Source organism: Lynx rufus, unplaced genomic scaffold, assembly GCF_022079265.1.
Source record: "Lynx rufus isolate CCGP_SWC_20201006 ecotype Redwood Valley unplaced genomic scaffold, mLynRuf1.p SCAF_17, whole genome shotgun sequence".
Taxonomy (NCBI): domain Eukaryota; kingdom Metazoa; phylum Chordata; class Mammalia; order Carnivora; family Felidae; genus Lynx; species Lynx rufus.
The window spans coordinates 49,855,602-49,876,995 of record NW_025814831.1 but is presented as its reverse complement, the minus strand read 5'-3'; the positions used below and the strand labels follow the sequence as shown (position 1 = coordinate 49,876,995).

The window sequence follows — 21,394 nt, the reverse complement described above, 5'->3', positions numbered from 1 at the left end:
ATGGATTCAGCACAATCTATTATTATTATTATTATTATTATTATTATTTTAAAGTAAGCACTAAGTACATAGTCTGTGCCTACTACTGTCCTGGAAATCATGAGATATTCAAAAGAACCATCAACTTTGGCTCTTGCCCTTGAATGTATTATTCTCCCTTGGGGAAGTAAAAACATGCACAGGAGAGAGTAAGGGAATAATGTGAGGTAGCACAGGATTCTAATCTAATCCAATTGGGAGGATATGCATATATAGCATGAGAGGGAAGAGAGGGATGAGTCCCCTAAAACATGGCTTCTGTCAGGTCATTCAGCCCATGGGCTTCCGTGTCGGGTCCTAGATATCCTTCCTGGTAGGCAAGCATCCACTTGATCCCTGCAGATGAATGGATGCTCAGTGTCTCCAGACAACCTACCCTCCTTCTACTCAACTCTTACGTGCTCCCCTGTGAATCTCCTCTGTGCTGCTCTTTCTGCCCAGCTCATCAGTCCTAAGGAATATTTGATACCCTGTCTCTGTCTACTGTCTTTTAGTTGGCCCAATGGGTAATGCACAGCAGGAAGTGATTATTGGACATGTGCTTTCTGGAGCTCATGAATTGAGCATTTAGGTGCTATCCAAACACTTGGTTGGTGCTCACATGGAGAAGAGATGTTGCCTGTGTGCGTGGCAGGGGAGGAGGTCTGCTCTTCACTTTGGCAAGGATCGATTTTCACGTATCTGGAATCTGGAAATGTTCTACTGTTCTAAAAACTATAAGTGCCCGAAGATTGACACTCCAGCTTCACTCAAAGTAAAAGAAAATGAAATTCTAGTTTAAGAAACATTGGTGTTCTTTCCCCTCACAATCTCTTGAACACTTAGCCAACATGACATGACATTTTTACCTTTTTTAAAAAAAGACTTTTGAGTGGAAAATGATGTAATATTTTTTCCCAAGCAAGACTCCTTTAAGTTTTCTAGACTTTGATGTGCATCCAAAAGACATTGGAATCCAGAAACCTATATTTTAAAATAGGTAACAACTGAATAAATTTTAAAAATAGTTCTGTCCAATAGAAATGTAATACAAGTATTTGTCACATGTATAACTCCAAAATTTCTAGTAACCACATTTTAAACAGTGAGTTAGTAGAATTGTTATATTTTATTTAACCGAATACAAACTCAAATTTTTATCATTTCAACATGTAACCAATATCAAAACTTTTTAATGATATAACTTACATTAGTGTTTGTACTAAGTCTTTGAATGTGGTGAGTATTTGGTACTGACAGCACGTCTCAATTCAGACTAGTCACATGTGGCCAATGGCTACTCTACCCACAGTGCAATGTTAGAACAAGAAGAAGATTCTAAGTGCATCTAACCCTGTTCCTTCCTTCTCACAAGGAATTTGTGATGGTTGGGGGCCTTGCTCAAGTTGATCTCACAGTGATTGCATCAGACTCCTCAGGCTGGACTGACCACCCTTGGCACTTGCCTTCCGGGAGGGTTTGTAGATGATGCAAACAGCTGCCTCAAAATGAAACAGTGTTTCAAGATATTTTTAAAAATCACCACCCTCCAAAACCTTGGGACCCCCCCCCCCGAATAGTATCTTAAAAATAAAATTTCAGAAGACAATAGTCTAAAATATACAATTTTAATACATAGCAACGACAGCCCTGCAGGCCATTTGTTAATGCGTGCTCCCACAGCCTACCTGTTTTGTGCTCGGCTGTATCTGGGTCTGCAGGGCACCCAGCAGAGAGAGGGCTAGGGGCCCAGAAGGCCTGTCCTCTGGGGATTGTGCAAGTGGTTCTTCTCCATCATCTATCCTTCATCTCACCCGCATCAGCTCCTGCCAGCATCCCGAAGACCAGGATGTTGCTTTCCATGATTAATCTCAAAGACCTTGAAGTAACTGAGTGACCGTTTGTCTTCAATCTGCACATTTTGCAGTGCTTTCTATTCTGAACCAGGCCAAAGCTGCTTGGGAGGAAAATGACCATTTCAGAAACAGAAAATGAGACCAATAGTAAGAGAGCATGGCTTCCAATAATGAGGACATTTGGGAGTAAACTGAATAATGAGGGCATTTTTGGATTGATGAGAAAGAAATTAAATATGCTATTACCAAAAAAAAAACCCACATAAATCTTTGATTTGTATTTTGTTTTCAATTGGGAGAAAATGGGTATGGGATATAAATTAGAGCTCTTTCCACCAAAGGATGGAGGTGTAAGTGATGATAAATTTTATGGTAGTGAGTTCTGTGAGTCATATTTCAATCTACAAAAAAAAAATGCCATCTTAGAGGGTGGGGTTTTGGGGGCTACTGTGGCGATGCCCAGATACCACACCCAGACTTTAATAAAAAATAAAAATACATTTTTTCTGATTCTTGATTATTGATAGGCTGTGTGATGAGCAACATCATCGGCCTATCTCTGGGTCCCTAAACTATAAATAAGATAAAAGAAAACAAGATCAGCAGAGAGAAAAATTAGGGCCTATTTTATGTGTGTCTGTTCTGAGGCCAAACTCAAGAACAGGCAAATTCTGTGTGTGTGTGTGTGTGTGTGTGTGTGAGAGAGAGAGAGAGAGAGAGAGAGAGAGAGAGAGAGAGAGAGAGAGACACGGGGGGAATACGTAGGTGGGTGTGCTGGAGAGCTTCTGTTTGTCCCTCTGGATGCCCTCTCTGCCCTTCTCCACCTGCCCCATGACCTAAGAGGCCAGCTTAGATGTACTGCATGAAGGGGCCCTTTTGCACCTGGCTTCCCAGTAGGTTCAGCTCATGGGGTCACTGGCAAAAGATTGGAGGAATGAAGGGGCATGAGATTGGGGTATTTATTTGGCCAGCTTGCCCCCTATAGGGTCTCTGTAGGCTGGTTGCATCCCTTAAGACCACAGCTTCTGCCACAGCCCTCTCCACACAACTCTGTCACCAGTTCTCCAGATATCAGTGGGGCTTGGTAACAGCACCCCCTGTTACCAGTTTCCAGGCAGGCCCTATCCTTGTTTCTCTGCACCCAGCCCACCCCTTTGTAATTAGTCTCCTTATTAACTATTCTCCAAATACCTAATTTGAGTTCATCCACTATTTCCTTCTGAGCTTTTGATTGATAAAATAGATATGCATGCATTCCTTGCTCCAGAAACAGTGACTCTTCTATCAGCAGGAAATAACTTTTTTTTTTATATCAGCATGAAATGAAATTTTCCACTGCACAGAATTTTAAGTCATTTCCCCAGAAGCAGACCCTGGGATGAGGATTTGTGTGCAAGAATGTTGTTAAAGAGATACTCCTTCATTCTGTAAGGGAGCGTGGTGGAGAAGAGAAGAAGGAGGGGAGGGAGGAGCAAGACAGGGAAAGCAGAAGAGAAGGAGCCAGCCGAGGGTCCACTTTCAGGCAAAGCCCCAACCTCATCCGGATCTGGAGAGGAGCTCTGGAGCATAAACCACATTCCAGAATGTGCCCTGACTTGATTCAGGGGAGCTAGGCTTTCGATCTCCTGCACCAGTAAGTCAGGGACCCAAGAGCATCCAGGCAGAGCACCATCAATTTATAGTTCATATATATTCCCTGTAATTTGAAAATAGGGAGGGGAGACATGCTGATTATTAATTGGTTTAATAATGGAGTTATTAGTAGAGAGGAATGAGAACCACCTCCAGATACCAAAAAAGCTCACCGCAGATGCTAAGGGGACACATCCTTTGGAAAACACCACGTGGAATCATATAGTATTTGCTTTCAATGGACTCAGTTAATATACTTTAATATTAGTAAAAATCAAGACATGGCTTAATCTTCTTAAAAAGCAGAGGCATCTTTGTGGGAATCTTAACTACCAGATGCAGGTAGTAAGTAGTTCTATGGTATGTGTGCGTGTGGTTGGAGGGACCGGGGCGGGGGGGGTGTATCAACACTTGCCATTTCCCTCTGAAGTTCCTAACACTTGGAAATTTGTCATAGCATCTTTTCTCATCTGCAGTTCAAACAGTTTTTTCCAGCAGGAATTCAGCTGAAGTTGAAATCACCATCTGGCATCTCATATTGAACCCGGTTCTTTGCGTGCCAAGAACTTCTTCTTTTGGCAATGACGTTGACTGTGATCTTTCGAAAATGTTTCCTGGGTTGGCAGTCTTGACTGAACAGAGCAAGAAGCCTGTCTTGGAATTTAGGAAGAGATATGCTGAGCAAATCGTGGCCCTGGGAAGAAAAGCGCAAGGTGAAAAGTTGAGCCTTAGGTTGTGAAACCCCAGAAGCCCTCTCTGTCTTTTATTATTGAGCTAAAACCAGCTCAGGTGGAAAAAAAAAATCTCAGCAATATGATCAGTAGCAGCACAAATGTTGCGCAAGACCTACAAAAGGAGTATTCAATTTGAAGCAATAAATGCTATTTAAGACTTTCCAGGTGGGAGGTAACATCCTCTCTGCTGTAGGGAAATAGGACAACTAAGAAGGGGTCTCTTCTCCCAAGGAATTCACTATCTTGGGGCTGGAGATGCATGGGTAGAAACAAGATAGACGATAGTGAGAAGGATAGCTGACGTGGTCTGCCTCTTCTCAAATGCCTGGGGACCCCTTTTTACCATTCCTGTTCTCCTCCATCAGCTCTGACATACTTTTGCTTCCAATGGCTTATACCTATGGCTCTCCTGGAGTGGCTGCCCTTGAGTACTGTGTACATAGTCAGAGAGTGGGATGTGCTTGGGAGCTGAGTTGCTTACCAGTGATTGTTCGGTGTAGGGATAAAAAGGCTCAGCCGCCTGGCCTTACAGCAGGACACAAACTAATGTCCAGGCTTTCCCTACCGAATGAGGTGGAGAACTCCCTCTGGGACTCTGTCTAAAGGCACTCTTGCTCAGTCCCTTTCTCTTGTCCGTCTCCTTCTCTCCTTCATTTGCCAATCCCTTCAGGGAACATTTCCTTAATAAAACACTTCGCTACAAATCCTCCTCTCAGGATCTGCTTCTGGGAGCTTGACCTAAGTAAGACAGGCACTTCATAAGAACAGAAACAAAATGCTAAGACAGCAAAGAAGGACTGACTAATTCTGCCTGGAGATCAAGGACCTTTCCATAAAAGGTCCATAAAAGGAGGGTATTTGAGCCAGGCCTTGAAGGGTAACTTGGATTTTGCCAGGCAGACAGAACTGAGAAGTGTCACAATAAACCTGAGGAAAGTACATATATGTGCAGCACTAAGGAAGGGAATGGTGGAGACTGATGGGAGATGGGACTGCTAAGGTAGGCTGGGAGTTAAGTGAAGATGAGTCTTGAATGTTATTAAGGAGTTTGGACTTTAAAAAAATTGGCCATAGTGAGTGATTGTAGGTTTCTGAGCAGAGAAGAAACATGATACATCCTTTCAGAAAATAATTGAATGGAGGGGCGTGTGGGTGGCTCAGTCAGTTAGCATCTGATTCTTGATTTCAGCTCAGGTCATGATTTCACAGGCATGGGATGGAGCCCCATGTGGGGCTCCACCCTGAGTGTAGGTCTTTCTTGGAATTTTCTCTCTCCCTTTTTCTCTGATCCTCCCCTCTCCCCAGACAAAGATGGATAAATAAACCTTTAAAAATTAAAAAATTTTAAAGAAAATAATTGGATGGAAATATAAAGAATGGGTTGGTGGGGTAAGAGATAAACAATGGAAGCCAGTTGGGAGGGGTGATTGTTACAGCAATATTCTGGGTGAGGATGATGAGGGACTGACTTAGGGCATGAGAATGAAAAGGGAAGGATGGATCTAGAGGTTGAATGAATGGACTTATCAACTAACTGGATGTAAGTGGGAAAACAGCCATCAAAAGTGACTAAATATTGGTTTCGATCAAAGAGTGAATGATGGCGCCATCAACCAAGAGACAGAACCTAGGAGGAGAGAAAGACAGATGGGGGAGAGAAATCAGTGACTTCATTTTTAGATATGTTGAAATTGGATGAGACATCTGAAAAAAATAATCCCTAATAACTCAAAGAAATCTGAAAATTCCTCTGGGAATAAAGAACAAAGAAAAAAAGGGATATTAGGAACAACTGGAATATTCAGAGACTCATGAAGTTCCAGTTCAAGGTTAGACCAAAGAAACACTTTTTAAAATTAGCTCTCTGGATAGGAATCAAAACAACAAAATCAACCATAGAAACCTGGACACCTTTTAAGAATAAGAACACTTAATATTCACTGGTCACAACAGTGTAATGACTCAGTTTCGCCAGGATTTTATTTTGCTGATTAAAACTAGAGTGGGGTGGATATGGCTTAAAGATTAGATCTGATGTATTACATCTGTGTGACTGTTCGGAGCAATCTATGAAAGCAGAGCCCTACAATGCTGGCGCTGAAATACAAGCAGAAAAATAGCGCTTTCAGTGTTTGTGACCTATTATCTGTCTACCGCAACACGTTGCCGGAGGAGGGACTCCTTAAGAAACAGTTCCATCAACTGACAGTGGCTATTTCCTTAATTATTGCTGTTCGTTTGTTTATGGGCTTGAGCTGACTTAAAAAGAAATAAATCAATATGTCCATGAATTGTATTGACATTGCAAGCAGCACAATTAGAAGAAAAAGCACAAGTCCAAATTCTTAAAAAGTGTTTCAGTTTGAGGAACAATCTACTTTACAAGATTATAAGGTTGTTTCAAAAGCCAAATGAATTATAGGGCAACATAGAGGCTTCCTGACTCTGTAACAATGTTACATTTAGAGTCTTCTCTTTGAGAACCCCTGATACTTAGAGAAACTAACACATCCTTCTATCTTAGGTAAGATGTTAAAGATTTTAGAAACCAAGTTACCCATAGAAATGATACAGAAAGAGAAGGTAGAAAATCCAAAGAACAAGAGAAAGAGGACATTAATTGTATTTATTCATTCATTCTCTCTTCCTCCCTCCTTCCCTCTTTTCCTTCCTCCCTTGGTTCCTCCAGTCCTCCCTCCCCCACTTCCAGAAACACGTGAGGACCTACTATGTGCCAGGAAGTGTACTAGGAGTTAGAGACACCATACTGAGCAAGGGAGACATACATGATCTCTACCTTTGGGGATTTTAAGTCTATCATACTTGATTTCAGATTCTGCATGTAAATAAGTGATGGTATCTCCTGTCCTTCACTCCTGTTCTCTCTCACCTTCATATTGTATATTAAAGCATATTAGGTTCACCCATTTTGGGGTTAGATGTGCTACCCATAACCCAACTAGGCTACCTTCATTTGGAATTCAACTCTCTCATTTAACAGTTGCGTACATTTGGTCAAATGACTTAACCTTTTGACCCTCCAACTCTTCATGTATTAAGCGTAGATAACAGCACAATAGCACATGCCTCATGGGACAGTTGCATTACAAGGAGATCAATTCATTTAGAACTTAGAATGGGCAGTGGACAATCAATTGATGTTATCCATTATTATTTTTAGCCTGCACAGGAATAAATAGATGAAACAGGTCACATCTTTTAAAGAGCTTATAGTCTTGCCGTTGGAGACAGACAGGTACACAGATAAAGGCAATAAAGTGTGGTGGGTGAACAATGAAGGAAGAGTGTTTAGGCTGCAGTTGGTCACAAAGAAAGAGAGTGGTGAATTCTTTTGGTCAACTCTTTTGAGATGGATGTAATATCAATCCAAAGTAGTTTCTTATTTCCCTGACCCTTAGGTAAATGATCCTTCCCTATTAGATGCCTGTTTTGCTTGCTTTATTTGCCCATAGTTATTCAACTGTGAATAATTATGTGAGCACAAATGCAGGCTTTTCATGAAGGGAATTGTGGTCCCTCTTTATTTACACTCTGAATAAAGGAGCTTCCCAGAATTGGTAAAACTGGGTTACACTCTCCTGATTTCTTGTGTTCAGTGGCATATTTCTTAGAGAAATCAGAGTTGTTTTTGCAAAGGGAAAATAGGTCTTGTCTTATCCCAGGAAGCAGTCTTATCCCTCTTGCCCATGACTGGCTAAGTCATTTTCATGTGATTCAATTCTGGCCAATAGGACCCGATGTAAGTTGGAGGTTCTGGGAAAGATACTCTCAATTCTATGAGACTAATGAAAGCAGACACTACTATTCTTCCCTGGATGTTGTTTGTCTGCATGTGATGGCTGATGCTGCTGTAGCCATCTTGTGACCATGAAGACAGATACTGCTGGTACCCTAAGGATGGAAAAGTAAAAAGATGGTGATGAAGTGGGTCCCTGAAGACATCCTTGAGCTGCTGGATTTACCAACGTGAGCCTTGATCCATCTCCAAATGTCTTGTTGTGTGAGAAAATAACCCCTTATTTAAGCTGCTTTTACATGGGTTTTCTGTTAACTTTCAGTTAACTCCTTGTGGTAACTTGTCCCCAAGTATTTGGGGCACTTCCCTGTGGGAAAATTATACACATCCTCCCTTTTAAGCCCAGGCATGGCCATTTGACTTGCTTTGACAAAAGAAATATGAGATAATAGTTAGATGAGTTAAAGAAGAAATGATGGATCATTTCCAGGTAGAAGCTTCAAGAGCCAACATATATTTTGTCACGCCCCTTCTCTCTTGCTCCTATGATCGGGGAGGCATGTTAAGATGTAGCCCCTGCCAATCTGGTTCCTCAATCACTGCAACAAGTTAGACCTTACCCCTTCTATGGGGGACTGTAGCACGAACAAGAAGTAACCTTCATATGAAGCTGCTGAAGTTTGTTGTTACCACAGGCGACTCTAGTTTATTTCAACTGGGAAGCATCCTACAAGCTGTAGGGAAATGACAAAGTAAAGGCAGAACCTCAACTTGAGGAGTTCCTGCAAAACACAGGCTCCCCTCTGTCGACCGCACACCCTTCCTGTTCAGAGAGATGAGCCTCAGAACAGTAAGTAATTTAATCCAGAGAATGCTTGAAAAATGTCTTCACTTCAAATGCATTATTCAGAGTAAATGAATCACAACTTATTAAGTGTCTCTTCTGTAGCTCTGAGTTCACCTCATCACTTTGCCCCCCCCCCCACCCCAAGCTTTCCTGGAATGACCTCACCATGCACTCTCCTGACCACATCCACCTTCACGCCTTCCCAGGGGGCTTTGTAGTGGCTCAACAATCACATAGCTGAATTTTCGATGCACAAATACGGAACGAGGGTGACGCCTCTGTGGGTGGGACCGGAGGATGATGAGGGTGACAGCTAACACTTAGGAGCACCGGTTCTACACCAGGTACCATTCTAAGCTCAATTTAGTAACTCCCTTAATCCTCACCTTACGGGGCAGTATTCTTACCATCTCTTCTTTACAGATGAAGAACCAGAGGCCCAGAGGGAGAGAGAGAGAGGTTAAGCGTCCTGTCCAAAGTCACACAACTAAAACGTGGTGACACTCAGATTCAATTTCAGGCAATCTGGCTCCAGAGTTGTATTCTGTGATGCTTAGCCAAGCCCTCGGCACGGCCGTTCTTGGAGAAACAAGAGGTTAAGAAGTCCAGGTGGGCTTCGCCTGACTGAAAACCCAGCTGGGTGATGTCTCACAATTTGCAAAGCACATCTAGGTCCTGGTTTTCCCAACTGTAACACGGCAACGCTTAGGGTTGCACACTGTGTGAAGGAAGCGAGGCCCGGTGAAGACCCCAACATTGAGCCAGGCCTTGGTAATGTTAGAGCGGCTGCTGTGGCTTGTAGGACAGGCCCCACAGGGGCAGAAGTCTGGGGCACAGGAAAAGTCCTGCACAAATATGAAATGACCGTTCGGGGATTTCTCTAGACGTCTGGGGTGGAAGGGCCTAGGAAAGGCTGTCTGGAGAGTCGTTTTTTGGAATCTACAGACAGAAAAGCAGCTGAAGTGCACTGGGCTCGTTGGAAGGAAGGCTAGATAAGCCTTTCGGATTGGCTGATTTAAGAGGGTTGAGATGTATTTTCGCGAGGCCTGCAAGGTATGCACAAATATGCATATGGGTAAGGAGCTGAGGGCCAGGAGCTTGGCCCTAAAATTGTTTCAGAAAAGCTTTGGAGATGTAGCTCAAGAGGGAGAACTTAGTTTGGGAAAATGCAGTTAACTAACAGCAAGTCCTTTAGGTTGGTATCTCTAAAATCTGTTTAGAATTTGAACACGTGTCACCATCCCCGTTATGGCCACTGCCAGCGCCCTACTTGGGGCCACCGCTGTGACTCTCCTAGACTTCTGCATCAGTCCGGCTGGTCTCCCTGCCTCCATTCTTGCCCCTGTCCCATCAGCCTGCCTCACAGGAGACAGAGTGATCTTTAAAAGATCTTTAAAAGAAGGCAGGCAGTGCCTATGGCTGCTTCTCACTCTTAGAATAAACTCCAAACCTTTACTATGAAAGCTGTCTCTGCCTAACACCTGGCTCTCATCTCTCACCACTCTCCACTGCCACCCCCCCCCATCCTCCCCCCAGTCCAGCCCCCCTGGCCACACTTCTATTATATGAACACACCCAACTCCTTCCTGCATTTTCCGCCCCCAACTGTCCGCATAGCTGACTCCTTCCCCTCCAGTGATCCAAACATCACTGTCTCCAAATTCTCGACCACCCTGTTCCCTGCCCCTCACCCTCTCTGGGCACCCTCTACACCATTAGCAGACTTCCTTCCTTCACAGCACTCACTGCTATGTGAAGTGGCCTTGTTCATCCATTTGCTTATTTACAGGGCTCTTGCTAGAATCCCCTTTTAGCCTGACTGGGCCTTCTTCACCTCGGTCATGGCTATATCCCCAGTGCCCAGATAAGTTCCCAGTGCACAGAGGCTATGCAAACGAAGAAATAAGTAATTTACATTTAATTTCCATCAGTAATACATTTCAAACAATTTACTTATATGCCCCGGTGGAAAAAAGGAGAAAAAATTAATTTTATTTACATTTAATTGAATATTGATGTATTCTTTGGATGATGGCAATGAAATAGTGATATTTGAACACAATTTTGTGAGGTTAATCTACTCCTAGAAAATCTGAAATTACATACGGTTCAGGATAAATTAGTTTTACGTAGGAAATTAAAAACCCAGGAGCCAGGACTGATAGGTTCCTACATTTAAATATCGTGAAAATATAAAATTTAAATACTATGAAACTATAAAATACAAGCTACAATGTTTCCATAATAAAGAGCTTATAGTTAGTAAGGGCAAGCGATACAATGTCAAAATCCAGCTAGCCATATGTTCTTTACTAATTTCTCTGAATAATATAATGGCACTGTATGTTTATTTGGAGTCCGTTGAAATATGAACATTATCCCTGTCTGGGTATTAATTACATTTGCCTCTTTGCCTTATTTCAGGATTAGATTCAGCATTTTTATATTTAAGGATTCTGAAAGGAAAGCTCTCCGGGCTATAATCACCTTCAATCCCCATATGACTAAATTTGGTCATATTTGCTGATTGTATAGACAGCCCTTTCTGAGAAGTAAATATTAATGCTGACTGGTTTTGAAAAAAGAACCCTTGGGGCACCTCTTCTTCTTTCCATTTTTAGACACCTCTGTTAGCTGCTTTAACACTCGAGTAGAAGTGTTTTTAAAGGAGCCTGTGAAGATTTGGAAAAGATTTTATTTTTAATACCCCAGATTGCATTCTCTGCATTTGGTTGGTTTTGTTACATGTGTTCCATCTGTCTTGGAGATATGGGAAACTCAGTCGGGAAAAAATGGAAAGGGCAAAATTGTTTCCCTAGCTCCATAAAATATCTAAAAATTACTTCACATGTAAGATCTGGTGCCTGGATTCCTTCACCTCTAACTTCTACACTGCCCAGGGGTAGTCTTCCCTCCAAAGCAGGAAGAGGAGAAATTGCTTAGTTACTCCCCGGTTGGAAAGTGTGCAAGGTAGAAAGCCTTTGAGAAAGGCTTCACCTTGAAAGATTTCTGCAAGACTTATCATTTCAGGTGAATTTAATTAACACACAGATTGGTTCTTTTATTATGAATATCCTTAAAGTAAAATCCGCTTCCTTGCTGGCTACAGTTGATCTGGGATTTCTGGTATCTTTTTTTAATGGTTCAGGCTAAGTACTGGATGAAAAACAAATCTGAAAAACCAAACAAAACATTTCTTTGCCTATCCCCAGCTGCACCTGACAGTGAAAGAAGTTGAAATCTTACTCCTCGCTGGACATTACATCCAATTTCAAGCTTCTATTATCTTTTTTGAAAGCCACTGCAGAATACCTCGTAACGTTTTTTGTTTTCTCTGAAAATCAGCTGGTTATGTTTGTAATTGGAGCACTTCATGGACAGGGTGTCTGGGAGATATAAGTGCTTTCATTCCACCCTACCATTGTTTAGCATTATTTTTATGCATTTATTGAGGGTCTTGGAGCCTCAGAGAGTGAATTTCTGGAGACTACAGCTCTTTTATGATGTGTGTAGCACTGAATAAAATATGGATTCTTCAGGATCATCTTAAAAGGGACTTTAATCTGGAGCTATGAAGTAACATTTCCTTGGTGTGTGTTTATCTGCAAATGAACAGAATCAAACATTCGACAAACAAAACGGCCCCAACTTTATGAGCCTACTGAATTGAGATGGTGTCAGTGTCCTAGTTTGTTAATTTGGGGAGGATCATGGTTTTAGCATTATTATAAATAAAGTCTATTAAATCAAACATGGACTCTTGGAGATGGTGATATTGAAATATCGTGTGATATTTCAATATTTTGCAGTTAGAACTCTGAGAATATAATAAATGACATTACATATCTAGGACAAAAATACCATGTGATGTTTAAAGCTGGCTTTACAGTTTATAAATCATGGCTCACGCTGATAAATGTATACATTAGTGCCTAATGCACATAATATCAAATTTTCTCATATCCTATGACTCATCTGAGAGCTCTGTTCACTTGTCATCAAGATCCCCTCTCTTGTTACAAGACCTTGTCATCACCTAGAACTTCCTCACTTCTGACATCTTGAACTTTGAAATTCCACTGACCTCAACCCTATATCCTTCCTCTCTTACACCCCCATCCCACCCATCTTCAGTCTTACCAAGGTGTCTGGCCTTCACTCGCCCCAGAAAATGGCCCCCAGCCCTCTTGGTCTTAAGGACATTCTCCTCATCTGACACAATCTCCTTACTCCTTTGACTTAATGGCACAGCCAGTCAACAAATCCTCAACTTTGGATCCATTCATCTGTTTTCTTCGGCCCATGAGTATTGCTGGAGAAAATCACATACCACGCTAATACACATTTTGAATTTCAAACCTCAACTAGGCATTCAAGACCATCTAAAATTCAAGACCAATTATATGGTTCCCCGTAAAATCAAACTGACCTGGATAACACGAACCACAGATACTTAGAACAGAGCGGTATTGAATAATACATATAATAATACATATAATAATATATATTATACATATATGTATTACACACATATATGTGTATACATATACATATATATAATACATATAATAATATATATTATACATATATGTGTGTATACATATACATATATAATACATATAATAATATATATTATACATATATGTATTATACATATATATGTGTATACATATACATATATATATAATACATATAATAATATATACTCAAAATATACAATAAAGTTCATTTTCTCCCCTGGATTTCATATGGGCCAAACTTTCCCCATTTTGGGGGTGTGTATTTCCTCTTATTTTCACTTTCTTTTGCAGTTTTCCAATAGATTACTTATTAAAGAGTTTAGAAGAATATTAAAGAATTTAAGATAAACAGAAGGTATTTACTACATAGCTATTGCATGCTGAGCTCTGCTCCAGGTACAGGGATACAGCGGTGAGCCAAATAAACAGCTTTGCTCTCAGAGAGTCTGTATAGACAAATAAGTGAAATATATACTGTCAGAAAGTTACAGGTGGGACGGCAGCATCCTGGGGAGGCAGTGGAAACTGTGGGCTACGCTGTGGAGAGACTACTTCCTGTACTAGGTGCGAGGGTGAGCCAGACTGCCTGGGTTCCAATCCCTGGTCCGGCACTTACTACCTGCGTGACCCCGGGCAAGTGGCCTAGCCTGTCTATGACTCAGTTTCGCTATCTGTAAAAATGAAGATTTTCTTAGTACCAACATCTTAGGGTCGTTAAGAGGATGAAACGACTGAAGACACAAGTAACATTTCCCCTGGTAGGCACTACACGATCGTCAACTTCGTAGCTGTCTCAACCATTGCTACAACCCCTCACCTTCACGGCCTGTGCCCTCTAGGCAGGGACAGAATCACCCTGAAGGGAAAGCTCCTTGCTTGGAGAAGTCACTCGCTTCTGGGGCCCTGGGAGAGGCCTCAGCAATGTGCTTGCAAAAGTAAGATACATATATTTTGAAAGTAAGACATCTTAATTGCACTGTTTAAGATGCCACTGTGTTAGGTAGCATTGAGGTGGCTGTGGGCACTTGGGGGTTCAGCTAAGAGGAAGTTAGGTGGGAGACACATTTGGTCTGACTTTAGTGGGGAAACAGCTGTGTGTTTTGGTCACTTCCACATCAGTTTCAGTGAGAGCTTATCATCCTGGTGTGGAGGCAGCTCCCAGGCTTCCTTCCACCCACTGTGCCATAGGTGCGAGGCAGGACATGGTAGAGGGAATGTGTCCCGTGCAGGCTGACAACAGAGGTGGGGGGGGAGAGGGGGAACGGGGTGCAAAACATATAGAGCCAGAAGTTGGTCTGTGGAAGTTGGTGTAATCCTCTGATATATAAAACCGTAAGTAGAGGATCTGCTTCTCAGGACACAGTCAAAACAGAAGTCCTTTCCTGTCAGGAACACACTAGATAAGGCAACATTAATAATTACCAGCGCATTTTGATGGACTGAATGTTGGTGCCCCCACCACTTATACACTGAAGCCCTAAAACCCACTGTGATAGTAACTGGAGATGGGACTTGGGGGAGGTAATCCAGGTTAGATGAGGTCGTGAGGATGGGGTCCTTATGATGGAGCTAGTGGTCTTAAAAGAAGAGACCAGAGGGGCGCCTGCATGGCTCAGTCGGTTGAGCGTCTGACTTTGGCTCAGGTCATGATCTCGCGATTCGTGAGTTCGAGCCCCACGTTGGGCTCTGTACTGACAGCTCAGAGCCTGGAGCCTGCTTCAGATTCTGTCTGCTTCTCTCTCTGCCCCTTCCCCCCTCATGCTCTGTCTCTCTCTGTCTCTCAAAAATGAATAAATGTTAAAAAAAAAAAAAAAGAAGAAGAGACCAGAGAACTTGCTCTTTTTCTCTTTGCCATGTGAGCACAGAGAGAGAAGGTGGCCATCTGAAAGCCAGGATGAGGGCTCTCACTAGAGCCCGACCATACCGGCACCTGACTTCAGATTTCCCGGCTCTAAAACTGTGAGACATAAAATGTAAAATGTCTGTTGTTTAAGGCACCCAGTCTACGGTATTTTGTTCTAGCAGCCCAAGCTAAGACATACATTACACTTTCTTTTCTTTTTTTAATTGGGATCACATCAGAGAGAAGTGTAATTCCTGCATTTGCAGAACAGAAGCCCACGGCAGAACTACAAACAGCAAGTGGTCTGTGTGTAAAGTTGCAAGCTTCACGCATCCCATCCATCAACGTTAAAAAAACAAATAGCCACGAACCACATCAGAAGAAATGCTGAGTTCTTCTTCTACTCTCCCTTTAGAAAATATTACAAAATTATTTTCATTTTAGAGATCGATCAGAGTTTATAGCCAAATATAATATTATATATATATATATATATATATATATATATATATAGCCAAATATAATATTATAGAGGCATGCCGGTCAATGAATATAGATCATATTGTTTTCTGAATTTTATAGTATTTGTGGCATGTATCTGGGTTTAAAAAATTTATAATGTGTGTGACTTCTTTTCCCATTCTAAATAATATCCACTGTGTCCCTAATTTTGGTTTTATAAATTTTGTGTTCTTTTTCTTAAATAGGCCCTCCTCCCAACCTACGTGTATTTCAGGCCCATAAGCCCTGATCCACTTCTACCAGGAGGAAAGAGGAAGGAGGGAATGCCTTGGCTTTTTTTCTCACCTCATCCAGACTGAGCTGTACGTTCTGTTATACTTCATGTCTTCTGTCCTAGAAGAGGAACACATGGCCCTACTCATTCCCTCCGCTTACAGCCTGATGGCCCCTGGCCTCCTACCCTACTCACCCACCTCTTCCGGTAGCTCTTTACCTCTACTGATGTCCCCACCCTTGGATGGCCATGTCCTTGCTCTCTACTGGCTCTTCCCTGTCACACCACAAGCGTGCTCACAAGTGTCGTTGATTCTGGCCACCCACTTCCTGCCCACCTCTGTTTTAGAAGTTTCCTGACTCCTTCCCTCTCTCTCCACTCTCTTTCAGTGTTGAAAGAGAAGCTGATATATACGGCCTTGGCTTCCTCATTCCTCACTACATTGAGATCTGGTTTCTTGCAGGTTTAGGGAACTGTCCCCTGGAGTCACCACTGCCAGACTCCGGCCTCTGATTGGTTCGCCTCCTATGGGGCCTCTCCAGTGCCTCTGCAAATGTCGACACCACTCTGCCCTGCATCCTCTCTGTCGTGCCCCCCCGCCCCTCCCCAGGGCCAGACCTTCTGGTTCACCTCCTTCCCCTCTGACCACTCCACTTGATCTTGGTCTCTTTGGCGGCCCCCTCTCCTCCCCGGGTTCCCTTAAGTACCTACCAGTGTCCCCCAGGCTCCGGCTCAGACCACTTGTGTCCCCATCTCCATGCTATTCCTGGATATGCCTGTTCATTCGGTAACAAGTCTCTGCTCTTGACTCTGCAGCGAGATTTCTATTCCCATGGTTGCTCCTGAACTTTGTAGCCACATTTCCAACTTTCTGCTGGAAAGATCCATCTGCTTCTCACACGCAACATCTTCACAAATGAAGACCCTCCTCCTCCTCTCCAAACCTCTCCTCCCTCCGTGTTGTCCATGGTGAAAGGTGTCACCATCAATCACCCAAGTGTTCTTAGAGCCTCCTTCTTTTCCTCTTCCCCCCCCCATCTCCAATCATTAACAAGCATTACTTATTTTATCTTTAAGCCAGATGTTCTTTTTTTTATTGAATCACTAGACCTCTCAGCAGTATGTTGAAGACTTTGGATTGCTTCTAGAATAATGCTTTTTAGAGAATAAAAAAAAATCAAAGGATCAAAAAGGAAATAACTTTTTGAAATATGGCTTCTGAAATTATAAAAAGTTTTGATATGGTAATACATGTAATAATATACTAACAGTATTAAATACTTGGATCCAATGTCAGGTGTAATTACCATCATTTTATTTTTTTAATGTTTATTTACTTTTTTTGAGAGAGAGACAGAAGCATGGGTGGCATGGGGGGGGGGTGGGTGAGGGGGCAGGGAGAGAGGGAGACATAGAATCCGAAGCAGGCTCCAGGCTCTGAGCTGTCAGCACAGAGCCTGATGCGGGGCTCAAACTCATGGGCCATGAGATCACGACCTGAGCTGAAGTCGGACGCTAAACCAACTGGGACACCCAGGCACCCCTAATTACCATCATTTTAAAGTAATGAGGACCACAAATGATACTTGGGGATTCTTGGAGAAATGCAATGTGAAAAATCTGTGATTTCGTTTGATGATAAAGCCATACATACTGCTAATGTAATTTTCTTATATTAATCATCAAAGAATATGATAAATTTTAGTAAGAGAAAAGTAAAAATAATGATATAGTGTTTCTCCCATACAGGTTTACAAACCCCTTGAGTTCTATCCAGACTAAGAAGACCTACTTTAAAATGATCTCAGAGGGGCACCTGAGTGGCTCAGTTGGGTAAGCATCTGACTTTGGTTCAGGTCATGATCTCATGGTTTGTGAGTTTGAGCCCTGTATCCAGCTCTGTGCTGATAGTCTGGAGCCTGCTTCAGATTCGGTGTCTCCCTCTCTCTCTGCACCCCCCCCTGCCCCCACTCATGCTCTGTCTCTCTCTTTCAATAATAAAATAAACAATAAAAAATTTAAAAAAATGATCTGAGGAACTTTCCTACTTCCATTGCTCCTGCCACTGACCTAATTAGGGGCCTTCCTTCCGCATGGAATCTCCACAGGTGCTTGATTGGCTCCTCCCCTTTCTTCAAAGCCCAATCTTGTTATTGCAGTGTTCCCAGCATGCCTGAGAAGAGCCCCCCTCCATCCTGTCACCTAAACTGGGTGCCGAGTATCAGGCTTTGTCTCCTCAGTAGAGCTCAGACTCGTCCATCTTCTCCACCCAGCTTGACCATCTCATTGGTCCATTTGATTGCTCACGGCCACCTCCCTGCTACCCTGGGTTTGCCTCACCAATCCTTCTGGAAGCACAAATCTCTCTAAAACCCAAATCAGATAATGACACCCTGTTGTTTCCAATTCTCTCCCGTCTTCACTATACAATTTGGGCTCCTTAGCCTCCCATGGCTTCTGCCCACCTTTCCACCCCGCTCCTGCAACTCTGTTCCAGCCACCTCTCACTTCTAGAGTTAGCCAAACTGGAAGATAATTGAGGGTCAGAGCAAGGGCTCTGGAGCCAGAATACCTCAGTTCAAATGCTGGCTGCACCGCTCATGAAGGACGTGACCTTGAAGAACCACTCCATCCTTTGGGCCTCAGGGACCTCAGCTTTAATATGGAGCCGTAAGAGTGCTTGCCTCACAGAGTTCTGAGAACGAAGTGATATGACACGTGTGAAGTATTCAGAATGGGGCCATAGTATATAGAGAAGCAGAGAAAGAGAGGGACCCTGGTATTATTTCATGTTTCCCTTGTGGGGAATGACCTCTCTCATGTTTTCTGCTTGGCCAACTGGTCCTTTAGGACTCAGCTCAGGCACCTCCTCCTCCTGAGAACCTTCTGGAACATGGGCTGGGGGCCTGGGGGGGGCAGGCAGGGTTCTGGACTCCATGGCCCCTACCCAGCCATCACTTAGCTGCATCCCACAGGAGAATGTGCGGCCCTCTAGGTGTGGGAGGTGGCTCCCTCCGTTTGTAACCCAGGAACTGCAGAGAGCCAGGCATAGGGCGGGTGGGTGTGCAGCAAGTGTGTAGAGGCTGAATGGATTAAAGAGAGAATTCAAACCAAAGGACAAAGTGTTAAATAAAGAGAAGCCAGTTCTCTCCTACTCTCCTGACAATTTGCTTTTCAAAGTATTATATACAACATGGACTTATCGTACTGTTTTTCTGCATGGTCCTGTCTGCAGTGAATCCCTCCCTGGCCAATTCTGGGGCTCGATAGCATGAAGCTTCTGAAAAAGAGAAAAAGGTAACATAGGGTCTGGGAGGTGTGGGGGGGTTGGGCGGGGAGTGGGCAGGACTCTCCACCACCAGCCACGGACAAGGAAACCCTCAGGAAACAGGCATCCAAGGACAGATAGGCGCTTAATACTCTTTTAGCAAAGGAGACTACAGCAGTAGGAGCAAGGATTTAAGCATATTTTTAAGAATGGAAGAGAAAAACCTGCTGTGTGGGGCCCTGGCTGAGGGCACGTCCAACATGGCGATGGCCCTGACTTTAGTTAGAGCTGTCCTCATTCTTTCCTTTTCAAACAGTACAAAATAATTCATGTCTTGGGAAAAGATGAAACAATGCAGAAGGGGAGAAAGTAAAAAACAAAAAAACAAAAAAAACCCCAAAGCCCCCAAAAACAAAACAAACAAAAAAACAAAAAAACCCCAAACCCCAAACTTCCTATTCCCCAGAGGCACCCTCTGCCTCTGTGCAGATTCGCACCCCCAGGGAGGCTGACACTTGCAAGCATGCTCAAAACATCAGAAAGTGAAATCACGCCTGGATTTGTCCAGAGAGACAAACCGGATGGACATGCTACCACACTTTTTTTTTTAACAGCGGACAAAGAAACGATTTAAAATATAACATGTAAAGGAACCCTTTCTATCAGAGATGGCCTGGGGTATAGAGGCGCAGAATGGAGAGCAGGCTTTGGGGTTGGCCTCGAACCTGTGCTCTTCCTCGCGGCTCCCGCAGGAGAAATGGCCCCCACTCAGCAGGAGGAGGGCCTAGCATTTCTGGCGGGCGGCCGGGGACGGTCCCATTTAGAAATGCCCCCCGGAGGGACGGGGGGTCCGAGGTGGGTTGAGAGAGGGCCCGCAGCTTCAGGGCAGGGCTGGGCGCTGGGGCCTGGGAGCAGAGGCGGGGCCTCAGCCCCGGTGCGACCTTCCCCAGCCCCCTCTTTGCGGCTACCAGCGCTCTAGCGACTTGACCTTGAGGGACCAAGGGAAGCTCAGCACCCGGAGGGCCGCGCTCCGGCGAGCGGAAGCAACAGTTGTGCGAAAGAAGGGAAGGGGAGACGGGGCGGGGAGGGCAGCGCTGGCGAGTCTAAACCTGCCGGCCTAACAAAGGCCTGGGGTGAGGCTCACCGAGGGGACCGTGCTGGGTGCTCCATGCGGGCAGTTCTGGGGCCACATGGAGAGGGAGCCCAGACCCTCCCTTACGGGGTGTCATTCCCCAACTCCCCAAGGGACCAACCTGCCCTTTACTGTGGACCAGCCTGCCCTCAGTAAACCACCCCCCCCCCTTTGCTTCCAGGCCTCTCTCACTTGCACCCTGGCTTGGGGGGTAAAGGTGGCTGTGGTACCTTTGTTTACGAAATCCCCAGCCTGCAGCATCCTGGTTTCAGACAGGCAGGGATGAGATGAATCCTCTTTGGGGAGGCAGAGGTAGTGCGGCTGCGTTCCCTCGTTTAAAAAGGAGCCCTTGGAAACCAATTTGCTCTAACGATGTTGTCAGCTCCAGTCCACCGTGGGTTCTCCACTAAGGCGGTCCTTCTTACCTTCTGCACCGCTCCGGGCTTGCCTTCTGTGCCCTCCTGGGGTAGGAGTATCTTGATCCACTCCTGGGGCTTCAACTTGGACCAGTCAGGAAGATGCTTGTCAGCTTTAAAATGCTCACACTCCTAAATGGATTAAAAAATAATATTGTCGGGGTGCCTGGCTGTCTCGGTACAGAATGCAACTTTTGATCTCGGGGTTGTAAGTTCGAGCCCCACGTTGGGTGCAGGGATTACTGAAAAATAAAAAAGAAAAAAGAAAAAGAAAAGAAAATTGTGAGTAAGCAAAGCAAAACATTTGGGAAGTGAATGAAATTAAGCGCTAACAGGGAGCAGAAAACATATGCTAGAACGGTAAATTCTGCTAATGTTTGATTTTAAAGTTTTTAAAATAATGTGTTTCTGTTTGGTTTAAATGATTTTAAACAGCGAGCTGGCTTCTCCTGGTCTAGAGTCAAACTTTCTGGCTCAAAGCTGTTCCCATTGTTCCTGCTCCTCATTGGCTCACTGCTGCCTCCCTGTGTCGGATCTAAAAATCACAACACAGTGTTCTGCTTCACAAATACAGGGTAGAACCCCCCTCCCCACCAGTCTATTAGCTTCCATGACAATAAATTACACAGGATTAA

General features: G+C 43.8%; 1 long non-coding RNA gene across 1 annotated transcript; it reads right to left on the bottom strand.

Annotated features, from left to right (window-relative positions):
* Positions 1 to 3,819: 3,819 nt before the first annotated feature.
* On the bottom strand, positions 3,820 to 20,923 carry LOC124512419 (uncharacterized). The gene is made up of 3 exons (XR_006962109.1): positions 20,769 to 20,923; positions 18,516 to 18,638; positions 3,820 to 4,200 (listed from the first exon to the last, which is right to left on the bottom strand). It is a non-coding gene; the product is annotated as an uncharacterized LOC124512419 (long non-coding RNA).
* Positions 20,924 to 21,394: the final 471 nt, after the last annotated feature.